Source organism: Salvelinus alpinus, chromosome 14 (genome assembly GCF_045679555.1).
Source record: "Salvelinus alpinus chromosome 14, SLU_Salpinus.1, whole genome shotgun sequence".
Lineage (NCBI taxonomy): Eukaryota > Metazoa > Chordata > Actinopteri > Salmoniformes > Salmonidae > Salvelinus > Salvelinus alpinus.
Window position 1 is genome coordinate 13,508,908 of NC_092099.1, and position 24,265 is coordinate 13,533,172.

A 24,265-nucleotide genomic window follows, 5' to 3' on the forward strand; every position below is an offset into this window, starting at 1 on the left:
TCACAATTCCTGACATTTAATCCTAGTAAAAATTCCCTGTCTTAGGTCAGTTAGGATCACCATTTTATTTTAAGAATGTGAAATGTCAGAATAATAGTAGAGAGAATTATTATAAGATTTATTTCAGCTTTTATTTCTTTCATCACATTCCCAGTGGGTCAGAAGTTTACATACACTCAATTAGTATTTGGTAGCATTCCCTTTAAATTGTTTAACTTGGATCAAACATTTCGGGAAGCCTTCCGCAAGCTTCCCACAATAAGTTAGGTGAATTCTGGCTCATTCCTCCTGACAGAGCTGGTGTAACTGAGTCAGGTTTGTAGGCCTCCTTGCTCGCACACGCTTTTTCAGTTTCATCAGACCAGAGGACATTTCTCCAAAAAGTATGATATTTGTCCCCAAGTGCAGTTGCAAACTGTAGTCTGGCTTTTTTATGGCGGTTTTGGAGCAATGGCTTCTTCCTTGCTGAACGGCCTTTCAGGTTATATTGATATAGGACCTTTTACTGTGGATATAAATACTTTTGTACCTGTTTCCTCCAGCATCTTCACATGGTCCTCTGCTGTTGTTCTGGGATTGATTTGCACTTTTCGTACCAAAGTATGTTCATCTCTAGGAGACAGAACGCGTCTCCTTCCTGAGCGGTATGACGGCTGCGTGGTCCCATGGTGTTAATACTTGCATACTATTGTTTGTACAGATGAACGTGGTACCTTCAGGCGTTTGGAAATTGCTCCCAAGGATGAACCAGACTTGTGGAGGTCTACAATGTTTTTTCTGAGGTCTTGGCTGATTTCTTTTGATTTTCCCATGATGTCACACAAAGAGGCACTGCGTTTTAAGGTAGGCCTTGAAATACATCCACGGGTACACCTCCAATTGACTCAAATTATGTCAGTTAGCCTATCAGAAGCTTCTAAAGCCATGACATAATTTTCTGGAATTTTCCAAGCTGTTTAAAGGCACAGTCAACTTAGTGTATGTTAACTTCTGACCCACTGGAATTGTGATACAGTGAATTATAAGTGAAATAATCTGTCTGTAAACAATTGTTGGAAAAATTACTTGCATCATGCACAAAGTAGATGTCCTAACCGACTTGCCAAAGTATAGTTTGTTAACAAGAAATGTGTGGAGTGGTTGAAAAACGAGTTTTAATGACTCCAACCTACGTGTATGTAAACTTCCGACTTCAACTGTAGCTTATTGCTCATTTTATTTCTGCCTTACAATTTCATAGGGCATAATATTCTCTAGATCAGGGGTAGGCACCAGGCACCACACCAGACCAACTGAGCTAATTAATCAGTTCAGTGATTGCCTACATTCAACACATGGCCTTCCAGGTCTGTTAAATCAAAACCATGAAGTGTCTGCTGCACTATATGACCAGGGTTGTTGCCTACCCCTGCTAAAGATGATGCTGCATGTGCTCTTTTTTGTTTTGTTTAAGATGTCACATAGTTAATCTAATGAATCCATGACTTTTGTAACAAGAGGAAAGTAGATATTGTGTTGTAGAGACCTTGATATACTGTACCATATTAAACATCCGATCAAATGAATTGGCACACATTGGCGTAGATAATGACTTAATAGATCCCGGGCGCAGTATTTGAAACAAGGTATTCTTCATGGTGAGTCTCTCAAGATGAACTCCTTTAACAGCTAAAACCTCCAGAAGCCCTCAGTCCATTTCCATGTAGCCCCCAGCTGCATGAGTGCTATGACATCCTCTTGGGGCAGGTGGATTATTGAGAGCAAGCCTCCTCTAGCTCGGTGCCTCTGGCTGGGCCCAGCCAGCCCCCCCCTGTGCCTCACAGTGCCTCACAGCACAGCCCACCAAGCACAGAGAGCAAAGAGGCACTGGGGACCCCTCTAATTGTTCATGCTTTGGGCGCCTCTCCTTTAGCCCAGCATGAACAGAGCCTGCTCCAGTCCCAGGGCTGTCCCGCTGCTCCCCACTCAGCCCCTACACAGGGAGTCTGAAGACAGAGTTTGGTTTGAGCTTCTAACATAGTGACTGTGGCAGAATTCCATCTGGAAATGATGAGAATATTTCTGCAGTTCTGCAGTCAATATGGCTGACTGACAGCGCCATCTCCGTCTGACATGGTTATACCATCTTCACAGGCGTTATCAAGTTTATACCATCCACACACTTCTCAGTGAATAAAATACTATCAATATGCAATATTGTACGATCCTACATTCTGAGCCTCAGTCATAACATTTACATTAAATGACAAGCATTTTGTAATTACTATACCAGTTGGGCAGATGAGTCCCTAGATTTGTAGAATTGATTACATAAACAATACCCACGTAAAATCCTACACTATATTCTGACTGACTTTTTTTGTAGATATTTCTGTGCCTTGTAGGGCTCCAGTTCTTCAAAGGCTCCAGTGAGAGGCTGTAGTGAAAATAGACTGTGCGGAGCCTGAGGAGCTCGGGGAGACAGTGGGGAGGCTACTGGGAGCTGATGAGGACTGACAAGGCCACCCAAAAAACGAAGGAAGAGGCAGCACAAAGCCATCCAGTGGGGGAGGGGAGAGCACATATTCATTCACAACGCACCACTGCAATGACAATAAGTACCTTTGATATGTTCAGCTCTTCGAAATCACTCCATATTTCTCCCTGTGAGAGTCAAAGAGAACTTTGACGAAGCATGTATGAATCGCATTTTTGTTTCTACAGTATCTGGCTGCTGTTACAGGTAAGCACTGATGTGGCTGTGCTAAAACATCCCAGATTGTTGGAAGGATGAGGAGAGACAACTGCAATGAGTAGTTACAGATCAAATCAAATCAAATTTTATTAGTCACATGCGCCGAATACAACAGGTGTAGACCTTACAGTGAAATGCTCACTTACGAGCCCCTAACCGACAGTGCAGTTAAAAAAAATATGGATAAGAATAAGAGATAAAAGTAACAAGTAATTAAAGCAGTAAAAAAATAACAATATATACAGGGGGTGCGGGTACAGAGTCAATGTGCGGGGCACCGGTTGGTTGAAGTAGTATGTACATGTAGGTAGAGTTAATTAAAGGGACTATGCATAGATGCCACTCTCTGATAACAGAGAGTGGCAGTGGTGTGGAGGGGGACAATGCAAGTAGTATGGGTAGCCATTTGACTAGACGTTCAGGAGTCTTATGGCTTGGGGGTAGAAGCTGTCTAGAAGCCTCTTGGACCTAAACTTGGAGCTCCGGTACCGCTTGCCATGTGGTAGCAGAGAGAACATGTCACATCCGCTCCTGCCACGCCCTCTAGTGCTCATCCGGTGTCTCCTTGACCTACCGCCACTCCCCCAGTGCTCTCTCCCTCTCCCTCTCTCTCTGTGTGTGTGATTGTGTTGGTGGAGACAGGTGTGCTGGAGTCAGAGCAGATCCCCACCAGCTGCAACCTGTTCCATAATAAAGACCTCTACAAATACTCAGTCCTGCCATTTCCACACTGCCAGATTGTAATCTCTGCCCAGTCAGTCCATGTTTCTAGCCGTTTGTTCCTGTTTTCCTTTGCCTGATGCTGTTTTCCTCTCCGCTACAGTTCTGCCCGCTCTGACTCTGATTCCCTGTCTCCAGTTCGACTTCTCGTCAGTTCTGCTACTCTGTCCTGGATTCCCCACTCTACGCTCCCTTGGATTCCCCTCCGGACCTGCTTACCCTGTCCCCACACCTCTCGCTCCAGCCTCAGCCTCCGTACCTGGTTTCCAGCAACCCGCCCGAGCTTCCCCAGGCCTGCACTCAATCTTCCCCTCGTGTTTCAATAAATATCTTGGTTACCTCATCCCAGTCTCCTCGTCTGAGTCTGCTCTTGGGTTCACCTGTTCCGCTCCGCGTGACAGAACAGTCTGAATAGGGTGGATGGAGTCTTTAACACTTTTTTGGGCCTTCTTCTGACATTGCCTGGTATAGAGGTCCTGGATGGCAGGAAGCTTGGACCCAGTGATGTACTGGGCCGTTCGAACTACCCTCTGTAGTGCCTTGCGGTCAGAGGCCGAGCAGTTGCCATACCAGGCAGTGGTGCAACCAGTCAGGATGCCGTCGATGGTGCAGCTGTAGAACCTTTTGAGGATCTGAGGACCCATACCAAATCTTTTCAGTCTCCTGAGGGGTAATAGGTTTTGTCGTGCCCACTTCACGACTGTCATGGTGTGCTTGGACCATGTTAGTTTGTTGGTGATGTGGATGCCAAGGAAATTGAAGCTCTCAACCTGCTCCGCTGCAGCCCCATCGATGAGAATGGTGGCGTGCTCGGTCCTCTTTTTCCTGTAGTCCACAATCATCTCCTTTGTCTTGATCACATTGAGGGAGAGGTTGTTGTCCTGGCACCACACGGCCAGGTCTCTGACCTCCTCCCTATAGGCTGTCTTGTTGTTGTCGGTGATCAGGCCTACCACTGTTGTGTCATCGGCAAATTTAAGGATGGTGTTGGAGTAGTGCCTGGCCACACAGTCATGAGTGAACAGGGAGTACAGGAGGGGGCTGAGCACGCATCAGCATGGCGGATGTGTTGTTACCTACCCTTACCACCTGGGGGCGGCCCGTCAGGAAGTCCAGGATCCAGTTGCAGAGGGAGGTGCAATAGAGACTGCATCATCTGTGGATCTATTGGGGCGGTATGAAAATTGGAGTGGGTCTAGGGTTTCTGGGATGATGGTGTTGATGTGAGCCATTACCAGCCTTTCAAAGCACTTGATTGCTACAGATGTGAGTGCTACGGGTCGGTAGTCATTTAGGCAGGTTACCTTAGTGTTCTTGGGCACAGGCACTATGGTGGTCTGCTTAAAACATGTTGGTATTACAGACTCGGACAGGGAGAGGTTGAAAATGTCAGTGAAGACACTTGCTAGTTGGTCAGCGCATGCTCGCAGTACATGTCCTGCTCATCCGTCTGGCCCTGCGGCCTTGTGAATGTTGACCTGTCTAAAGATCTTACTCACATCGGATGCGGAGAGCGTGATCACACAGTCTTCCGGTACAGCTGGTGCTCTCATGCATGTTTCAGTGTTATTTGCCCCGAAGCGAGCATAGAAGTAGTTTAGCTCGTCCGGTAGGCTCGTGTCACTGGGCAGCTCTTGGCTGTGCTTCCCTTTGTAGTCTGACGAGCATCAGAGCCGGTGTAGTACGACTCGATCTTAGTCCTGTAATGATGCTTTGCCTGTTTGATGGTTCATCGGATGGCATAGCAGGATTTCTTGTAAGCTTCCGAGTCCCGCTCCTTGAAAGCGGCAGTTCTAGCCTTTAGCTCAGTGTGGATGCTGCCTGTAATCCATGGCTTCTGGTTGGCGTATGTACGTGCGGTCACTGTGGGGACGGCGTCATTGATGTACTTATTGATGAAGCCAATGACAGATGTGGCATACTCCTCAATGCCATTGGAGGAATCCCGGAACATATTCCAGTCTATGCTAGCAAAACAGTTCTGTAGCTTAGCATCTGCTTCATCTGACCACTTTTTTTATTGATCTAGTCACTGGTGCATCCTGCTTTAATTTTTGCTTGTAAGCAGGAATCAGGAGGATGGAGTTATGGTCAGATTTGCCAAATGGAGGGCGAGGGAGAGCTTTGTATGCATCTCTGTGTGTGGAGTGTAGGTGGTCCAGAGTTATTTTCCCTCTGGTTGCACATTTAACATGCTGATAGAAATTTGGTAAAACTGATTAAAGTTTCCCTGCATTAAAGTCGCCGGCTACTAGGAGCGCTGCCTCTGGGTGAGCGTTTTCTTGTTTACTTATGGCGGAATACAGCTCATTCATTGCTATTTTAGTGCCAGCCTCTGACTGTGGTGGTATGTAAACAGCTACAAAGAATATAGATGAAAACTCTCTCGGTAGGTAATGTGGTCTGCAGCTTATCATGAGAAACTCTACCTCAGGCGAGCAATAGCTCGAGACTTCCTTACATATCGTGCACCAGCTGTTGTTTACAAAAATACACAGACCGCCGCCCCTTGTCTTACCAGACGCCGCTGTTCTATCCTGCCGGTAGATCGTATAACCAGCCAGCTGTCTGTTGATATTGTCGTCGTTCAGCCACGACTCCGTGAAGCATAAGATATTACAGTTTTTAATGTCCCGTTGGTAGTTTAGTCTTCCCAATAACTTGTCCATTTTATTTTACAGCAGATGTACAACACATTCTGTTTCAACCACTAACACAGACCAAGAGCAGCCATACAACACCTCATGCATGTTCACTAGGCTTGTTTCCTCATGGGTTTTAACTGATTCTGGATCAGAAGTTATATTATAAAATATACACATATTCTACAGTTGCACATACTGTACCTTTTATGTGTGTTGTATCTTCTCTGTTGGTTGGTTGGTTTTTAAACTGGGTTAAATCCAAGCAAGGATTTAATTCATGAGTTTCAATGACGTCATGGATTATAAGGGCACAATTACAAAACAAGCTCCTGAAATCACTTTCAGGGATTAATTATTGTAAATTGTGATGCTTTCTAATGGCATGATGGCAACCAATCAGAACTAAAAGTAATTATAAATTAGTTGGCATTGAAATTTTAGACATTAAAATGACCAATCTTTATTTTCTTAACACTTAATCTATCTACATACAGTATATTAGTGATATATGTCATGCAGAATGTCATTTATCTGGCCACATAACTACCATGCGTTGATCATGTACATTTTAATATCCCTGTCTTTCCAATAATGAGCAATTCATGGTTAGTAGTTGACAGATCCTCAATTCTTGAGTCACAATTTCAAGTCCAGTATGGGGGGGAAAAATCCCTGTTAAGATGGAAGGACAAAAATGAATTCTCCAATGGGAGTAAATATCTCCCATATATATAACGTCTTTTTGATATCTCAAAAATATTCAGTAACCACTTCAATCAATACTTTTAAGGGTTGAGGCACACACACACACACGCACTGACACAAGCACACACTCTTTGAAATCACAGGACACACACACACAGATTATTGACTTATCTATATTTTACCATGTTTCAGCAAGCAGCGAAAACAGTAACTTTAGATTAACTGTCAGTGAAGTTCTAGATATGAGTTCTATTGTTAAGGATTCGCCCCAGAGTTTGTCCTCCCCATGACTCTGAATGGACAAATTAGACAGCCCAAATGTGCTTGTGCTGAATATATTGTATTACTATTCAAAAAGTTATGAGAGCAATAAATAAGTACTTTGGAATGTTGGCCATGCCAGGAATAGCAATGAAAGGGATAACTAGACAATAGCCCCTAACTGAATTGTGACAGGCTAATTATTATGCCTGCATAATAAAACTCTCTTTACATAGGTCACTTGGAAAGTGTAATTAAAAATGCATTATAGATTATTTTTTATTGAAGCAATTAAACCAAAAACCCCAAAAAGTAATTAAGTGCTGAGGTAATAATAGTGTTGGTCAACAGCATTTGTTTTAGAAAAGGATTTGTCTGCCTTGTCTCTCTAATGAAGCCCAGCGCACATCCCTATTCATGGTGTGTGATTTTATAAATGCATCAGTAGCTTTGACTGCGATAGCCAATGATATTTATAATGCCACATTCGGAGCAGAATTTAGTTAAACTATTATCACGTGTGGTAATTGCAAGCAAAATGCTAAGATTATTTAAATTACCTATCTACCTATGTATATTAAATGTCTGAAGATCCCAACCATTCCCACTAGCCGGTTTATAATTATGTTAAATTGGTTGTCTTATCAGTACTTAAAGAGTTGGGATTATCAGCGTCTTGACTGTATGGACTGTGCCAAATTCCTGGCGGATGTACGGCCGTTTCCCGCACAAAGAGAAAAGGGAAAAGATAATATTTGGAGGTTAAACTCCACAATTTCCTCTTTTAAAGTGAGGAAAGAGGAGCCATTTCACAAATATGCTCCGTCTTTGTGAAGTAAATCGGACTGACAGGTCTATGCGGCGTTAACATCCACTTGACTTTGAGTGCAGCAGATTTTCTAAGGCAACACATACATGTAGCTGACACATAAACGGTGTTGATCTCTGCAATTGTCAAGTAACTGAATTCAGATGATATGTTAATGTGAAAGGGAAATATGTTACCCTTGTTAGCATATGGACCAATTGCATTCCTGATGCTTATTATCATTCCGCTTGCACATCTTCCTAACAGCACAATATTAATCTAATTGTCAGGTAGAAAAATATGTTTGCATAATTGTACAAGGTAAAAGATAGTTTGTTAAAGAACACAAAATGATCTCAACCAAGATGAAGGGTTTCTATTCTCAAAGTAAGCTCATGTAAATTGTTAAGTATTTTTTGACTCAGACAGGTTAGACTTTGTAATAAACTAATGTTAAGATTTTTAAAGACATGATGATGCTGTATAAACAGGAAGTTGGGTCCTGAATATCCTGGTGTTAAATCCATGGAACCTATTTTGCAATACAGTATCTGTCACACCCTGGCCTTAGTTATCTTTGTTTTCTTTATTATTTTAGTTAGGTCAGGGTGTGACATGGGGAATGTTTGTGTTTTGTCTCGTTTCGGGCGGTTATATGGAAAAGGGGGTGTTGGGTTTAGTGTATGGGTTTGTGTTGTGTGAATGTTTCTAGGTATGTCTATGGTTGAGTGAATGTTTCTAGGTATGTCTATGGTTGCCTGAGTGGTTCTCAATCAGAGACAGATGTCGTTCATTTGTCTCTGATTGGGAGCCATATTTTAGGCAGCCATAGGCATCATGTTTTTGTTGGGTCATTGTCTAGGTCTGTGTCTAGGTTGCATGTTTGCATTTTGTTCGGTTATAGCTTCACGGTCGTCTATTTGTTGTTTTGCTTCGTTCGTTCATCTCCTAAATAAAGAGAAGATGTATTTTTTACACGCTGCGCCTTGGTCCTCTCTCTCTCCCTTGGACAATCGTGACCGAATGACCCAACCATTCAGGACCAAGCAGCGTGAAAGGAGGGAACCAGAGCCAGTTGTGCGGATATTGGAGGTGAGCAGCAGGAATGATACAGAGACTGTTAAGGATTTATTGAGGAGTTTGGAGGAGAGTGAAATGAGGGAGCTGCTGTGTTGGTGCGTGAGGCACGACATCCACCCGACAGAGCGTGTGCGGGATGTGATGTTACCTGAGTCAGTTCTCCATGCTCGTCCTGAGTTGCGTGCTAACCGTCTGGGAATGACAGTTCCACGAACTAGGTCTCCTGTGTGCCTCCCTAGTCCTGCTCCTCCTGTAGCACCTTCCCGCTCCAGCCCGGTACCACCAATTCCGGCACCACACACCAGGCTTCCAGTGTTTCTCCAGAGCCCTGTTCTTCCTCCACGTACTCGCCCTATGGTGCGTGTCTCCAGCCCGGTACCACCAGTGCCGGCACCACGCACTAGGCCTAATGTGCGTCTCCAGAGCCCTGTACGCACTGTTGCTTCTCCCCGCACTCGCCCTGAGGTGCGTGCCCTCAGCCCGGTACCACCTGTGCCGGTACCACGCACTAGGCCTATAGTGCGCTTTGAGAGCCCAGTGTGTCCTGTTGCTGCTCCCCGCACTAGCCCTGAGATGCGTGTCCCCAGCCCGGTACCACCAGTTCCGGCACCACGCACTAGGCCTGATGTGCGTATCCAGGGTCCAGTATGCCCTGTTCCTTCGCCCCGCACTAGCCTTCAGGTGCGTGTCCCCAGCCCGGTACCACCAGTTCCGGCACCACGCACCAGGCCTATAGTGCGCCTCAGCCGGCCAGAGCTGCCCGTCTACCCAGTGCCGTCTGAGTCATCCGTCTACCCAGTGCCGTCTGAGTCATCCGCCTGCCCAGTGCCGTCTGAGTCATCCGTCTGCCCAGTGCCGTCTGAGTCATCCGTCTGCCCAGTGCCGTCTGAGTCATCCGTCTGCCCAGTGCCGTCTGAGTCATCCGTCTGCCCAGTGCCGTCTGAGTCATCCGTCTGCCCAGTGCCGTCTGAGTCATCCGTCTGCCCAGTGCCGTCTGAGTCATCCGTCTGCCCAGTGCCGTCTGAGTCATCCGTCTGCCCAGTGCCGTCTGAGTCATCCGTCTGCCCAGTGCCGTCTGAGTCATCCGTCTGCCCAGTGCCGTCTGAGTCATCCGTCTGCCCAGTGCCGTCTGAGTCATCCGTCTGCCCAGTGCCGTCTGAGTCATCCGTCTGCCCAGTGCCGTCTGAGTCATCCGTCTGCCCAGTGCCGTCTGAGTCATCCGTCTGCCCAGTGCCGTCTGAGTCATCCGTCTGCCCAGTGCCGTCTGAGTCATCTGTCTGCCAGACGGCGCCAAAACTGCCCGTCTGCCATGAGCCTGCAAAGCCGCCCGTCTGCCATGAGCCTGCAAAGCCGCCCGTCTGCCATGAGCCTGCAAAGCCGCCCGTCTGCCATGAGCCTGCAAAGCCGCCCGTCTGCCATGAGCCTGCAAAGCCGCCCGTCTGCCATGAGCCTGCAAAGCCGCCCGTCTGCCATGAGCCTGCAAAGCCGCCCGTCTGCCATGAGCCTACAGAGTCGTCTGCCAGACCGGAGCCGCTAGAGCCTTCCGCCAGACCGGATCCGCTAGAGCCTTCCGCCAGACCGGATCCGCCAGAGCCTTCCGCCAGACCGGATCCGCCAGAGCCTTCCGCCAGACCGGATCCGCCAGAGCCGCCAACCAGACAGGACCCGCCAGAGCCGCCAACCAGACAGGATCCGCCAGAACCGCCAGCGAGCCATGAGCGTCCAGAGCCGTCAGCCAGCCATGAGCGTCCAGAGCCGTCAGCCAGCCATGAGCGTCCAGAGCCGTCAGCCAGCCATTCAGTCCGGAGTTGCCCCTCTATCCTGCCCCTCTATCCTGAGCTACCTCTCTATCCTGAGCTACCTCTCTATCCTGAGCTACCTCTCTATCCTGAGCTACCTCTCTGTCCTGAGCTACCTCTCTGTCCTGAGCTACCTTGTCCCGGAGCTGTCCCTTAGCTTTGAGCTGCCATTTATCCAGAACTGCCCCTCAGTCCAGAGCTGTCTCTCTGTCCGGAGCTGCCCTTCAGTCCAGAGTTGCCCCTCTATCCTGAGCTACCTCTCTATCCTGAGCTACCTCTCTATCCTGAGCTATCCCTCTATCCTGAGCTACCTCTTTGTCCTGAGCTACCTCTTTGTCCTGAGCTACCTCTTTGTCCTGGGGCTGCCCCTTAGTCCGGGGCTGCCCCTTAGTCCGGTGCTGCCCCTTAGTCCGGTGCTGCCCCTTAGTCCGGTGCTGCCCCTTAGTCCGGTGCTGCCCCTTAATCCAGTGGGGTTAAGTTGGAGGGTGGTCATTTGGAGGAGGCTACGTAAGCGGGTAGTGACTATGGTGGGGTGGGGACCACGACCTGTGCCGGAGCCGCCGCCGTGGACGGACGGACACCCACCCAGACCTCCCCTAGACTTTATGCTGGTGCGCCCGGAGTTCGCACCTTAAGGGGGGGGTTATGTCACACCCTGGCCTTAGTTATCTTTGTTTTCTTTATTATTTTAGTTAGGTCAGGGTGTGACATGGGGAATGTTTGTGTTTTGTCTCGTTTCGGGCGGTTATATGGAAAAGGGGGTGTTGGGTTTAGTGTATGGGTTTGTGTTGTGTGAATGTTTCTAGGTATGTCTATGGTTGAGTGAATGTTTCTAGGTATGTCTATGGTTGCCTGAGTGGTTCTCAATCAGAGACAGATGTCGTTCATTTGTCTCTGATTGGGAGCCATATTTTAGGCAGCCATAGGCATCATGTTTTTGTTGGGTCATTGTCTAGGTCTGTGTCTGTGTCTAGGTTGCATGTTTGCATTTTGTTCGGTTATAGCTTCACGGTCGTCTATTTGTTGTTTTGCTTCGTTCGTTCATCTCCTAAATAAAGAGAAGATGTATTTTTTACACGCTGCGCCTTGGTCCTCTCTCTCTCCCTTGGACAATCGTGACAGAATCAACCCATCAAACCAGAAACATTCCCAGAACATTAGCTAAGATTCCAATTAAATTCTACGTAGTTAAGATTTTATCTAACATTGGGATGTTTTTGATAACAAATAATATATATAATAAGTATATATATTTGTTTTAAATGAAATATCCTTGGAATGTTCTAATATTCAATAAAACGTTGTGCACAACATCTCTAGCAACCACCACAGAACATTCCCCAAAAGTTCTCATTAGGTTTCTAGGTAATAACAGAATGTACCAGTAGTGTTTTCCCAGCAAACCAAAATTGGTTAAATTAAGGTTTCCAGAACATTTGTTAGGTTGCAGCAAATGTTCTCATAACACAAAAACTGCTCAGTTGCGCTGGTTATACAATGTTTGTATCAAACATTCGCCTGATGTTGCATGAACGTTCCCAGAACACATTTACTCTTTTCTTTAAAGGTTCTCAGTATGTTTCATTAGGTTGTGGGAACAGTCTGCTGGGAACATTGTTGGGACATCACAAAAGATATGTTCCTAAAACACAACAAAAACTGTCCAGTCGTGTGGATGATTCTACAATGTTTCTTTCAGGGTGTAAAACACATTCACCTGACGTTACAAGAATGTTCCCAGAACACATGTGGTTTGTTCTTTAAAGGTTCCCAGAATGTTTTTTTATATATATATATGGGTTCGATATGGGTTCCCCAACTCTGATAAAAAAAATGGGTTCCCAAAAATCCCACTATGCCCTCACAAGAAACATCAAACGGGCAAAGATCCAATACAGGACTAAGATTGAATCTTACTACACCGGCTCTGATGGTGGCCGGATGTGGCAGGGCTTGCAAACTATTATGGACTACAAAGGGAAACCCAGCCGTGAGCTGTCCAGTGACGCCTACCAGACTGGCTAAATGCCTGTTATGCTCGCTTCGAGGCAAGAAACAATGAAGCATGCATGAGCGCACCATCTGTTCTGGACGACAGTGTGATCACGCTCTCCATAGCCGATGTGAGCAAGACCTTTAAAGAGGTCAACATTCACAAGGCTGTGGGGCCAGACGGATTATCAGGATGTGTACTCAGAGCCAACTGGCAAGTGTCTTCACTGACATTTTCAATCTCTCCCTGACCGAGTCTGTAATATCTACATGTATCAAGCAGATCACCATAGTTCCTGTGCCTAAGAAAGCGAAGGTAACCTGCCTAAATAACTACTGCCCCTTAGCACTCACGTCGGTATCCATGAAGTGCTTTAAAAGTCTGGTCATGGCTCACATCAACACCATCATCCTGGAAACCCTAGACGCACTCCAATTCGCGTACTGCCCCAACAGATCCACAGATGACGCAATCACAATCGCACTCTACACTGCCCACAAAAGGAACACCTACAATATGTGAGAATGCTGTTCATTGACTACAGCTCAGCGTTCAACACCATGGTGCCCACAAAGCTCATCAATAAGCTAAGGACACTGGGACTAAACACCTCCCTCTGAAACTGGATCCTGGATTTCCTGACGGGCCGCCTCGAGGTGGTAAGGGCAGGCAACAACACATCTGCCATGTTGATTCTCAACACGGGGGCCCCTCAGGGGTGCGTGCTTAGTCCCCTCCTGTACTCTCTGTTCACCCATGACTGCGTGGCCAAGCACAACTCCAACACCATAATTAAGTTTGCTGACGACACAACGGTGGTAGGCCTGATCACCGGCAACGATGAGACAGCCTATAGGGAGATCAGAGACCTGGCAGTTTGGTGCCAGGACAGCAACCTCTCCTTCATCGTGAGCAAGACATGGACTACAGAAAAGAAGGGCAGGACATGTCCCATTCACATCGATGGGGCTGTAGTGGAGCGGGTCGAGAGTTTCAAGTTTGATTGTGTCAACATCACTAACAAACTATCATGGTCCAAACACACCAAGACAGTCATAAAGAGTGCACGACAACACCTTTTCCCATTTCAGGAGACTGAAAAGGTTTGTCATGGGTCGCTAGGTCCTCAAAACGTTATACAGCTGCACCATCGAGAGCATCCTGACCGATTGCATCACCGCCTGGTATGGCAACCGCTCGGCATCCCACCGTAAGGCGCTGTAGACAGTTGTGCATACGGCCCAGTACATCACTGGTGCCAAGCTTCCTGCCATCCACGACCTATATACTAGGCGGTGTCAGAGGAAGGCCCAAAAAATTGTCAAAGACTCCAGTCACCCAAGTCATATAGTGTTCTCTCTGCTATCTCACGGCAAGCGGTACCGGAGTGCCAAGTCTAGGTCCAAAAGGCTCCTTAACAGCTTCTACCCCCAAGCCATAAGACTACAAATTACCTCAACTAACTTGTACCCCTGCACATTGACTTGGTACTGGTACCTGCTTTTTTTTAGCTTTAATTTATTCAGTAAATATTTTCTTAACTCTATTTCTTAAAACTGCATTGTTGGTTAAGGGCTTCTAAGGAAGCATTTCACGGTAAAGTCTACACCTGCTGTATTCGGTGCATGTGACAAATGCAATTTGATTTGATTTGAAAACACTAAAACTGTCCAGTTTTGCTGACATTCAGATAATGATTTTCAAGGTGCAAAAAAGATTCCTTTTATGATGCAAGAATGTTGACAGAACAGCCTTTCTGAGTTCCTTAAAGGTTCCCAGAACATTTAATTAGGTTGTGGGAACAGTGTGGATATATTACAAGAGATTGGTTCCCACAAAACAAAATATGCCCAGGTGTGATGACATTCACACCATGTTTAAGTTAGGTTGCACAGGACATTCCCTTAATGTTGCAAGAATATTCTTTTACTTTGTCTTGGAGGTTCTCGGAACATTTCAAGAACATTTAGAACATTCCATATTGAAAGTTTGAACTAATATTACCACAACATTCTCAGCGTGCACATTTGTAGCTCCTTAAAGAGGAACTGACAGTATTTTCGCAACCTGAAATCTTATTAAAATAACATGAATATGGATATAACATTTTTTTTATTGTTTTCTGACAAGTGAGCACTTAGATATGGTCATTTTCATAAATTCTTAGAATGGGAATGTTTGGGAATTACGTATACTAAGGCATTTGTGAAAATTCTATACCAATATAGAGTGGAAAGTGGCCGTGCGTTTGGACAATTAAGAGACACTGCAGTCTACGCCGACCGGTGCACCATAACCAATCAGAGATACAGTAGGCCTATCCATTTACCACAAGAGCTTGCCATCATTCGCTTTGAACTGGACTGTGTGTTTACAGGCAGTTGCAACAGCGCGACGTTCGGCAAAAGCCACAAAATACACTTGAATGGATTTCTGCAAATAAGTAGCTAAATACCACAGGAGTCCTCGTACATTCATGAACTTTACAGTCCCAATGAACAAACAACAATAAAAAGGTAGGCTAAACCTGCTATCTTCAGATCTGCAACCAGATCATCAACCCTCCGCTCCACTGTATCCTAGCTGTATCCTTGTGCACTTTTTTTATTGTCTAATATGGCCATTCAGAACACAATTTCTGAGTTATTTAAATGTTCCCATCCTTTTTATATGCTAAATGCTGTGTACTTGTAACACTTTATTTTATCATTTTGCTCTTTGCTATTGTGTTTTTAAGGTACTTAATTGTTACTCCGAAATGATTTGATATGGAGATAAAAATGGCAGCTTTGGACCTTTAAATTTGTTTTGTATATTTATTGTGTATCAGATTTTTTCAGAATGGGTATTGCATGCATTTGACTGATATTGAGAAAAGGTACAATTGTTTTCTTATTTAGTTTGATGGTTCTGAGACTGTATTTAAGAAGCATATGAATACACAAGAATACAAGTTATTTAAAGGAGGCTCAATCCAACTAAAATCACACTTCATAAGAATTTAAACACTTGATAAAGAAAATCATAAAATACAGTGTTACAAGTACACAGCATATTGAGAGGATGGGAACATTTTAATAACTCTTAAATTGTGTTCTGTGTCCTGATTTACCATATTAGATTGAAAACCCCCAGAACACAACAGTTATCTCCTGGTGGGGCAGCGGGTTAATGATCTGACTGCGGAGCTGAAGAAAATAGGAAATTGATGCTCCGATATAATCTGCTAAAAGAAAGGATGTCTTTATTTCATCCAGATGTATAAACAGTCAGAAATGCAGAATTTAGACTAACTGTTAAACATGTAACATTGTGTAAAAATAACTTTCCAAAACACACCCAATACAATTCCTACTTTCAGACCCTTGAAATGATGCCCCCTGTCTTATTTTCCTGAACTGAAAAACAAAAGTGATCCTAGATCAGCACTCATAGTCTTGGACATCTTGTAAATATGGGCCCAGAAGTACCCAGCATATAAAGAGGATGGGAGAAGTGATAGTGAATTACCCAGTTACCAGTATTTTTAGTTAGTTATTTCTACCAGTATTTTTAGTTAGTTATTTCTAAGATGTCTAAAAAGGAAGCATGGGATTCCTGACTGACCATACTGCCATGGCTATATACTGAAAAAAGAAGGTTCAATGAAGCTTGCCTGGTGGTGCAGAGGATAGAAGACCTGGCTTGGGAACCAAACATTGCAGGTTCAAACCTGCAATCTGCAGACTGTCAACTTAAGAAGTGTGAAAAGTATGGTGGTGTATGGATGATTGAATGCTGTGTAGATGTCTTATGAAAGAATTGCCATGTGTCTGTAATCACCTTCAAATACAAAAAACTTACTGTGGCTGTATTCAAATATGCATGCTGAGAATAGTGTGGTTAAATATTCTGTGGACCTCCGAGACAAGCTAAAATGTATATTGCATGAACATCAATGTTATGTTAAACCTAAAACAAATATGCTATTAACGTCATTAAAAGAAATATGCTATTACTGTCATAAAAACATACTTATTTGGAACATTGTGCAACATTTTGGGAATGTTCTGTGCAACCTATGTGAATATCACGTGAATATTCCTGCAAAATCTCAGACACCTCCCATGACTTTAAAGAACTTAGACCAGGTGTTCTGTCAATATTCTTACAACATTATATGAATGTTCTTTGCAACCTAACCTTAAACATTGTATGATTGTCATCACAATAGAGCATATTTTTTGGGGGGAACCTATCTCTTGTAATGTACCCACACTGTTCCCACAACCTAATTAAATGGTCTGGGAACCTTTAAAGAACTCAGAAAGGCTGTTCTGTAAACATTCTAGAAACATCAAAGGAATGTTTTGTATGTCCTGGTACGAAAATTATCTGAATGTCAGCACAACAGTTTTAGGAACATATATTTTGTGAGGTCCACACAATGTTCTTAACAGACTGTTACACAACTTAATGAAACATTCTGGGAACCTTTAAAGAACAGATTACATTTGTTCTAGGAACGTTCTTGCAACATCAGGTGAATGCTTTTTGCACCCTAAAAGAAACGTAGACTCATTCACACAACTGGGCAGTTTTTGTGTTTTGGGAACAAATCTTTTGTGATGTCCCCACCAAACTAATGAAACATTCTGGGAACCTTTTAAAGAACAGATCAGATGTGTTCTAGAACTGGCATTTCAACATTGATTTTTTTAACCTTTATTTAACTAGGCAAGTGAGTTAATAACAAATTCTTATTTACAATGAGAGCCTACCAAGAAACAGGGGGATAACTACCTTGTTCAAGGGCAGAACAACAGATTTTTACCATGACAGCTCAGGGATTCGATCTTGCAACCTTTCGGTTAAAAGTCCAACACTCTAACACTCTAACCACTAGGCTACCTGCCCCCCCAACATCAGGAAAATGTTTTATGCAAACATTCTATAATCATCAGCACGGCAGGACAGTTTCTGTATTGAGAACAGTTGCGGCAACCTAACAAATGCTCAGGAAACTTTCACAGAACCCATTTTGGTTTGATGGGAAGTAAATCTCCAGAAGTGTCTGTGTGTCTGCTATGAAATTTGTATTCTGCGGACATAGCTAGCCTGAAGCTAAGCTGTCTACATCACCAACTGAGAGCCTTATCCACAGATTTACAATCAGCAACATAAGGAACAACCCTTTCATCCTGAGGTCTCTATCATCCTTGAGGTGCTTGACAGAGACACGCTGGCATTCAATGCTTTTACAATTGGAAAAAAACTAGTTTCCTCCACATATCTTTAATGTGTAAAGAAACAAGCCTTGGTATAAGAGAGGCATTTCATTGGCACTGCCTAGTATGAAACGTGCCACGAAAACAGGTCCGTAATTCCCCATTGTTCCCTTCCCTTTGTCTTGTCATTGAGTCTGTGAACAGCAGAGGGCAGCTTGAATGTATAAATACCCAGTGTAGCATTTCCCAATCATCTGAAAGGCTTGCCCTCCTTTACATCCCTGGGCTCAGCTGTTCCTCACTCCACTCCTCTCCGCTCTGACAGACAGACAGACAGACGGCCATACCATAGAGAGCACAGAGTGTGATCAACATCAACTGTATCACAACATCACAGAACACAAAGACTGGAAGAAGTGGTCGAATGAAAGGAACGTTATAATGACAGATTCAATGACTACAACATCAGTTGAATTCTCTACATGTATTATATTTCAGTACCTCTTTTGTTTCCTTCTTACTCCTACAGACCGACTTTATGTTATACTCTATCTTTGCTATACAAAGAGTACACAGCAGTGTGCTGTCGTTGTGATGGCTCAAAGAAAGAGCTTTAAGGAGTGTTTTCATAGGTAAATCTCAGTGTGCAGCCACTGGCTGTTCTCTCCTCTGAGTTCCTTTCCACTCACCTCTTTACTGTGGCTCACGATGAATCTGCCAGTATGTTCTTCATCACTGTCAGGTGTACTAGTGGTGGTCCGCAGTTCTCTCTCTCAAACTGGCTACCAACCTGGCTACCCTGTTCTTCTAAATAAATGTGGCTGCTATGACTGAAGAGTACTGCTCATCCGTCTTTGGGAGTATGTACTACTGTACTTCATCTAATGCATATACAAAGTCGATGTGTATTGTACAAACTGCTAACAGGTATTCAAGAACATTTACAAGAAAGATGACTTGAGCAAGGTTAAGTTTGTCCCCACAAGGGGGCTCAAAGTATGTGTGAAGTATGGCTGGGTGGGGGGGTTCAAGTTAGGCCAGGCTCCGGAAGTTGGAGAATTTTGAATTTTTCAAACACTTGAAACAGCTCTTTTCTGCAATCTAGAGCCATAATCATTATGCTTAACTGATGTAAAAAAAAATAATAATAAAAAATAATCGGTTATATGCCAATATGCCAAGATATGCCAATCTAGAGCCATAATCATTATGCTTAACTGATGTAAAAAAAAATAATAATAAAAAATAATCGGTTATATGCCAATATGCCAAGAGTGTACAAAGCTGTCATCAAGGCAAAGGGTGGCTACTTTGAAGAATCTCAAATATAAAATATATTTTGATTTGTTTAATACTGTTTTGGTTACTACATAATTCCATATGTGTTGTTTCATAGTTTTGATATCTTCACTTTTATTCTACAATGTAGAAAATAGTAAAAATAATGAAAAACCCTGGAATGAGTAGGTGTGTCCAAACGTTTGACTGGTACTGTATGTGGCAAAGCAAATGACAGTGATAGACCTCTCACTGGGAGTGATGTCTCAGTGTTCACAGAGCTGTCGACTATTGCTGAAAACAAAACATAAGAACCTTAACTGTAAATTGAGAAAGGATAACTACATAAGAATGGAACATAGGACTGTATAGATACTGTATGTTACATTATATACACTTACTGTACATATACTGTATATGCAGTGTATTTCAGTTTAATGAATCATGTTACAAATTACAGTGCTTTAACAGACATATATACTGTATATACTGTATATACTGTATACTGTACATATACAGTTCAAGTCGGAAGTTTACATACACCTTAGCCAAATACAGTTTTTCACAATTCCTGTCATTTAATCCTAGTAAAAATTCCCTGTCCTAGGTCAGTTAGGATCACCACTTTATTTTAAGAATGTGACATGTCAGAAAAATAGTAGAGAGAATTATTTATTTCAGCTTTTATTTCTTTCATCACATTCCCAGTGGGTCAGAAGTTTACATACACTCAATTAGTATTTGGTAGCATTGCCTTTAAATTGTTTAATTTGGATCAAACGTTTCGGGTAGCTTTCCATAAGCTTCCCACAATAAGTTGGGTGAATTTTGGCCCATTCCTCCTGACAGAGCTTGTGTAACTGAGTCAGGTTTGTAGGCCTCCTTGCTCGCAGATGCTTTCTCAGTTCTGCCAACAAATTTTCTATAGGTTGAGGTCAGGGCTTTGTGATGGCCACTCCAATACCTTGACTTTGTTATTCTTAAGTCATTTTGCCACAACTTTGAAAGTATGCTTGGGGTCATTGTCCATTTGGAAGACCCATTTGCGACCAAGCTTTAACTTCCTGACTGATGTTTTGAGATGTTGCTTCAATATATCCACATAATTTTCCTTTGTCATGATGCCATCTATTTTGTGAAGTGCACCAGTTTCTCCTGCAACAAAGCACGCCCACAACATGATGCTGCCACCCCCATGCTACACGGTTGGGATGGTGTTCTTCGGCTTGCAAGCCTCACCCTTTTTCTTCCAAACATAATAATGGTCATTATGGCCAAAATGTTATATTTTTGTTTAATCAGACCAGAGGACATTTCTCCAAAAAGTACGATCTTTGTCCCCATGTGCAGTATCAAACCATAGTCTGGCTTTTTTTTATGGCGGTTTTGGAGCAGTGGCTTCTTCCTTGCTGACCGGCCTTTCAGGTTATGTCGATACAGGACTCCTTTTACTGTGGATATTGATACTTTTGTACCTGTTTCCTCCAGCATCTTCTCAAGGTCCTTTGCTGTTGTTCTGGGATAGATTTGCACTTTTCGCACAAAAGTACATTCATCTCTAGGAGACAGAACGCGTCTCCTTCCTGAGCGGTATGACGGCTGCGTGGTCCCATGGTGTTTATACTTGCGTGCTACTGTTTGTACAGATGAACATGGTACCTTCAGGCGTTTGGAAATTGCTACCAAGGATGAGCCAGACTTGTGGAGGTTTACAAATAAAATTCTGAGGTCTTGGCTGATTTCTTTTGATTTTCCCATAATGTCAAGCAAAGAGTTTGAAGGTAGGCCTTGAAATACATCCACAGGTACACCTTCAATTGACTCAAATGATGTTAATTAGCCTATCAGAAGCTTCTAAAGCCATGACATAATTTTCTGAAATTATCCAAGCTGTTTAAAGGCACAGTCAACTTAGTGTATGTAAACTTCTGACCCACTGGAATTGTGATACAGTGAATTATAAGTGAAATAATCTATTTGTAAACAATTGTTGGAAAAATGCACAAAGTAGATGTCCTAACTGACTTGCCAAAACTATAGTTTGTTAACAAGAAAGTTGTGGAGTGGTTGAAAAACGAGTTTTAATGTCTCCAACCTAAGTGTATGTAAACTTCCAACTTCAACTATATATATATATATATATATATGGGCCAAAGAATTGCACAAACAAAAGTAGGGTGCAGCACTACATATGATACTGTATACAGTATATATGTACAGCATACAGTATACATACATATATGTATACTGTAACTGTATACTGTATATACTGAATCATATGTAGTGCTGCACCCTACTTTTGTTTGTGCAATTCTTTTTACACTGATATTGATTATGAGTAGACAATTAAAGAAGGTTCATTAATTAGATAATCTCTTGAAATAATTGTCTTTCGCTTGGGTGATATTGTCCTCATTTCCCCCTGCTTGATGCAAATGTAATTTCATGACTGTCGCTTGTTCAATTTACAAAACAGCCTTTAATGCAAAATGAGGCATGTTATACAAAATTCTACGAACATAGCATATTTTCATGCTATACACAAAACGATGTAATGTGAAAGTTGTACGTCACCCAAGAAGGAACACACCTGGAATACAACTTGATTAGACGTTAAGAAGTTAAATAAAATGACCTACAATTCTATAGCTTTTAGACAATCTTTTGTGAAAAGAACTAGCTAAAAAGGTACTTTCCCTTTTCAAAGCTAAGCACATTCCTCTACCCAAATATGCAGTTATTAAGTTCCCGAAGTTACATTTGAAATAATTCTATAATTAACAAGTAAGCCAAGCTTTCAAATGTAACATTTATTGTATTTCTATATCTCTGAAATTCAGTGGTGAAAGAGAATGATGTGTGTTTTGTAGCAGCCATGATAAGAGGCTTATGCAGTCAAAATCTCAATATAGATCATTTAACAAACGTCTTTGGTGGCCACTTGTTAAATTGGTTTCACCCTCGTATTTGGGCCTCATTTAAACGATATCTTTGAATAATGGTAAGCAGCTGAGCTCTTGTCAAAGGAGGAGGTTGATGCAAATGAACTCCATTTCGCTCTCTGTTTTGTTTAATCTATAACATTGTAGGTTCTCAGCAATCTTTTCTTAGTCCGTTTTTTAACTTATATAAATACTGGTGGCGATTAATGCAGCTTAAAAATACCCATCTTCCCCTACAGTCTGTTTAATAGCCCTCATTGCATATCAAGAACACAAGAACATATTATCTGATCATTTCTTGCATTCATTACATTAATTAATCTAATATGAATAAGTGTTCCCCGTCGAACAATGTTCATTAACGTAAACATTCATATTAATAGTGTTATAGAGTGATGTTGAGCTAAACTCTATAATGGCATGTTTCAGTGTGGAAATGTATAGAGCAGTAGGAATCAAATCAAATCAAATCAAATTTTATTGGTCACATACACATGGTTAGCAGATGTTAATGCGAGTGTAGCGACATGCTTGTGCTTCTAGTTCCGACCGTGCAGTAATATCTAACAAGTAATCTAACAATTTCACAACAACTACCTAATACACACAAATGTAAAGGGATGAATAAGAATATGTACATATAAATATATGGATGAGCGATGGCCTTGCGGTATAGGCAAGATGCAGTAGATGGTATAGAGTACAGTATATACATATGAGATGAGTAATGTAGGGTATGTAAACATTATATAAAGTGGCATTGTTTAAGTGACTAGTGATACATTTATTACATCCAATTATTAATTATTAAAGGGGCTAGAGATTTTAGTTGGTATGTTGGCAGCAGCCACTCACTGTTAGTGATGGCTGTTTAACAGTCTGATGGCCTTGAGATAGAAGCTGTTTTTCAGTCTCTCGGTCCCAGCTTTGATGCACCTGTACTGACCTCGCATTCTGGATGATAGCGCGGTGAACAGGCAGTGGCTCGGGTGGTTGTTGTCATTGATGATCTATTTGGCTGTCCTGTGACATCGGGTGGTGTAGGTGTCCTGGAGGGCAGGTAGTTTGCCCCCGGTGATGCGTTGTGCAGACCTCACTACCCTCTGGAGAGCCTTACGGTTGTGGGCGGAGCAGTTGCCGTACCAGGGGGTGATAAAGCCCGACATAATGCTCTTGATTGTGCATCCTGTAAAAGTTCCTGAGTGTTTTCGGTTACAAGCCAAATTTCTTCGGCCTCCTGAGGTTGAAGAGGCGCTATTGCGCCTTCTTCACCACGCTGTCTGTGTGGGTGGACCAATTCAGTTTGTCCGTGATGTGTAGGCAGAGGAACTTAAAACTTTGCACCTTCTCCACCACTGTCCCGTCGATGTGGATAGGGGGGTGCTCCCTCTGCTGTTTCCTGAAGTCCACGATCATCTCCTTTGTTTTGTTGACGTTGAGTGTGAGGTTATTTTCCTGACACCACACTCCGAGGGCCCTCACCTCCTCCTTGTAGGCCGTCTCGTCGTTGTTGGTAATCAAGCCTACCACTGTAGTGTCGTCTGCAAACTTGATGATTGAGTTGGAGGCGTGCATGGCCACACAGTCATGGGTGAACAGGGAGTACAGGAGAGGGCTGAGAACGCACCCTTGTGGGGCCCCAGTGTTGAGGATCAGCAGGGTGGAGATGTTGTTTCCTACCTCACCACCTGGGGGCGGCCCGTCAGAAAGTCCAGGACCCAGTTGCACAGGGCGGGGTCAAGACCCAGGGTCTCGAGCTTAATGACGAGTTTGGAGGGTACTATGGTGTTAAATGCTGAGCTGTAATCGATGAACAGCATTCTTATATACAGTGGGGAGAACAAGTATTTGATACACTGCCGATTTTGCAGGTTTTCCTACTTACAAAGCATGTAGAGGTCTGTAATTTTTATCATAGGTACACTTCAACTGTGAGAGACGGAATCTAAAACAAAAATCCAGAAAATCACATTGTATGATTTTTAAGTAATTCATTTGCATTTTATTGCATGACATAAGTATTTGATCACCTACCAACCAGTAAGAATTCCGGCTCTCACAGACCTGTTAGTTTTTCTTTAAGAAGCCCTCCT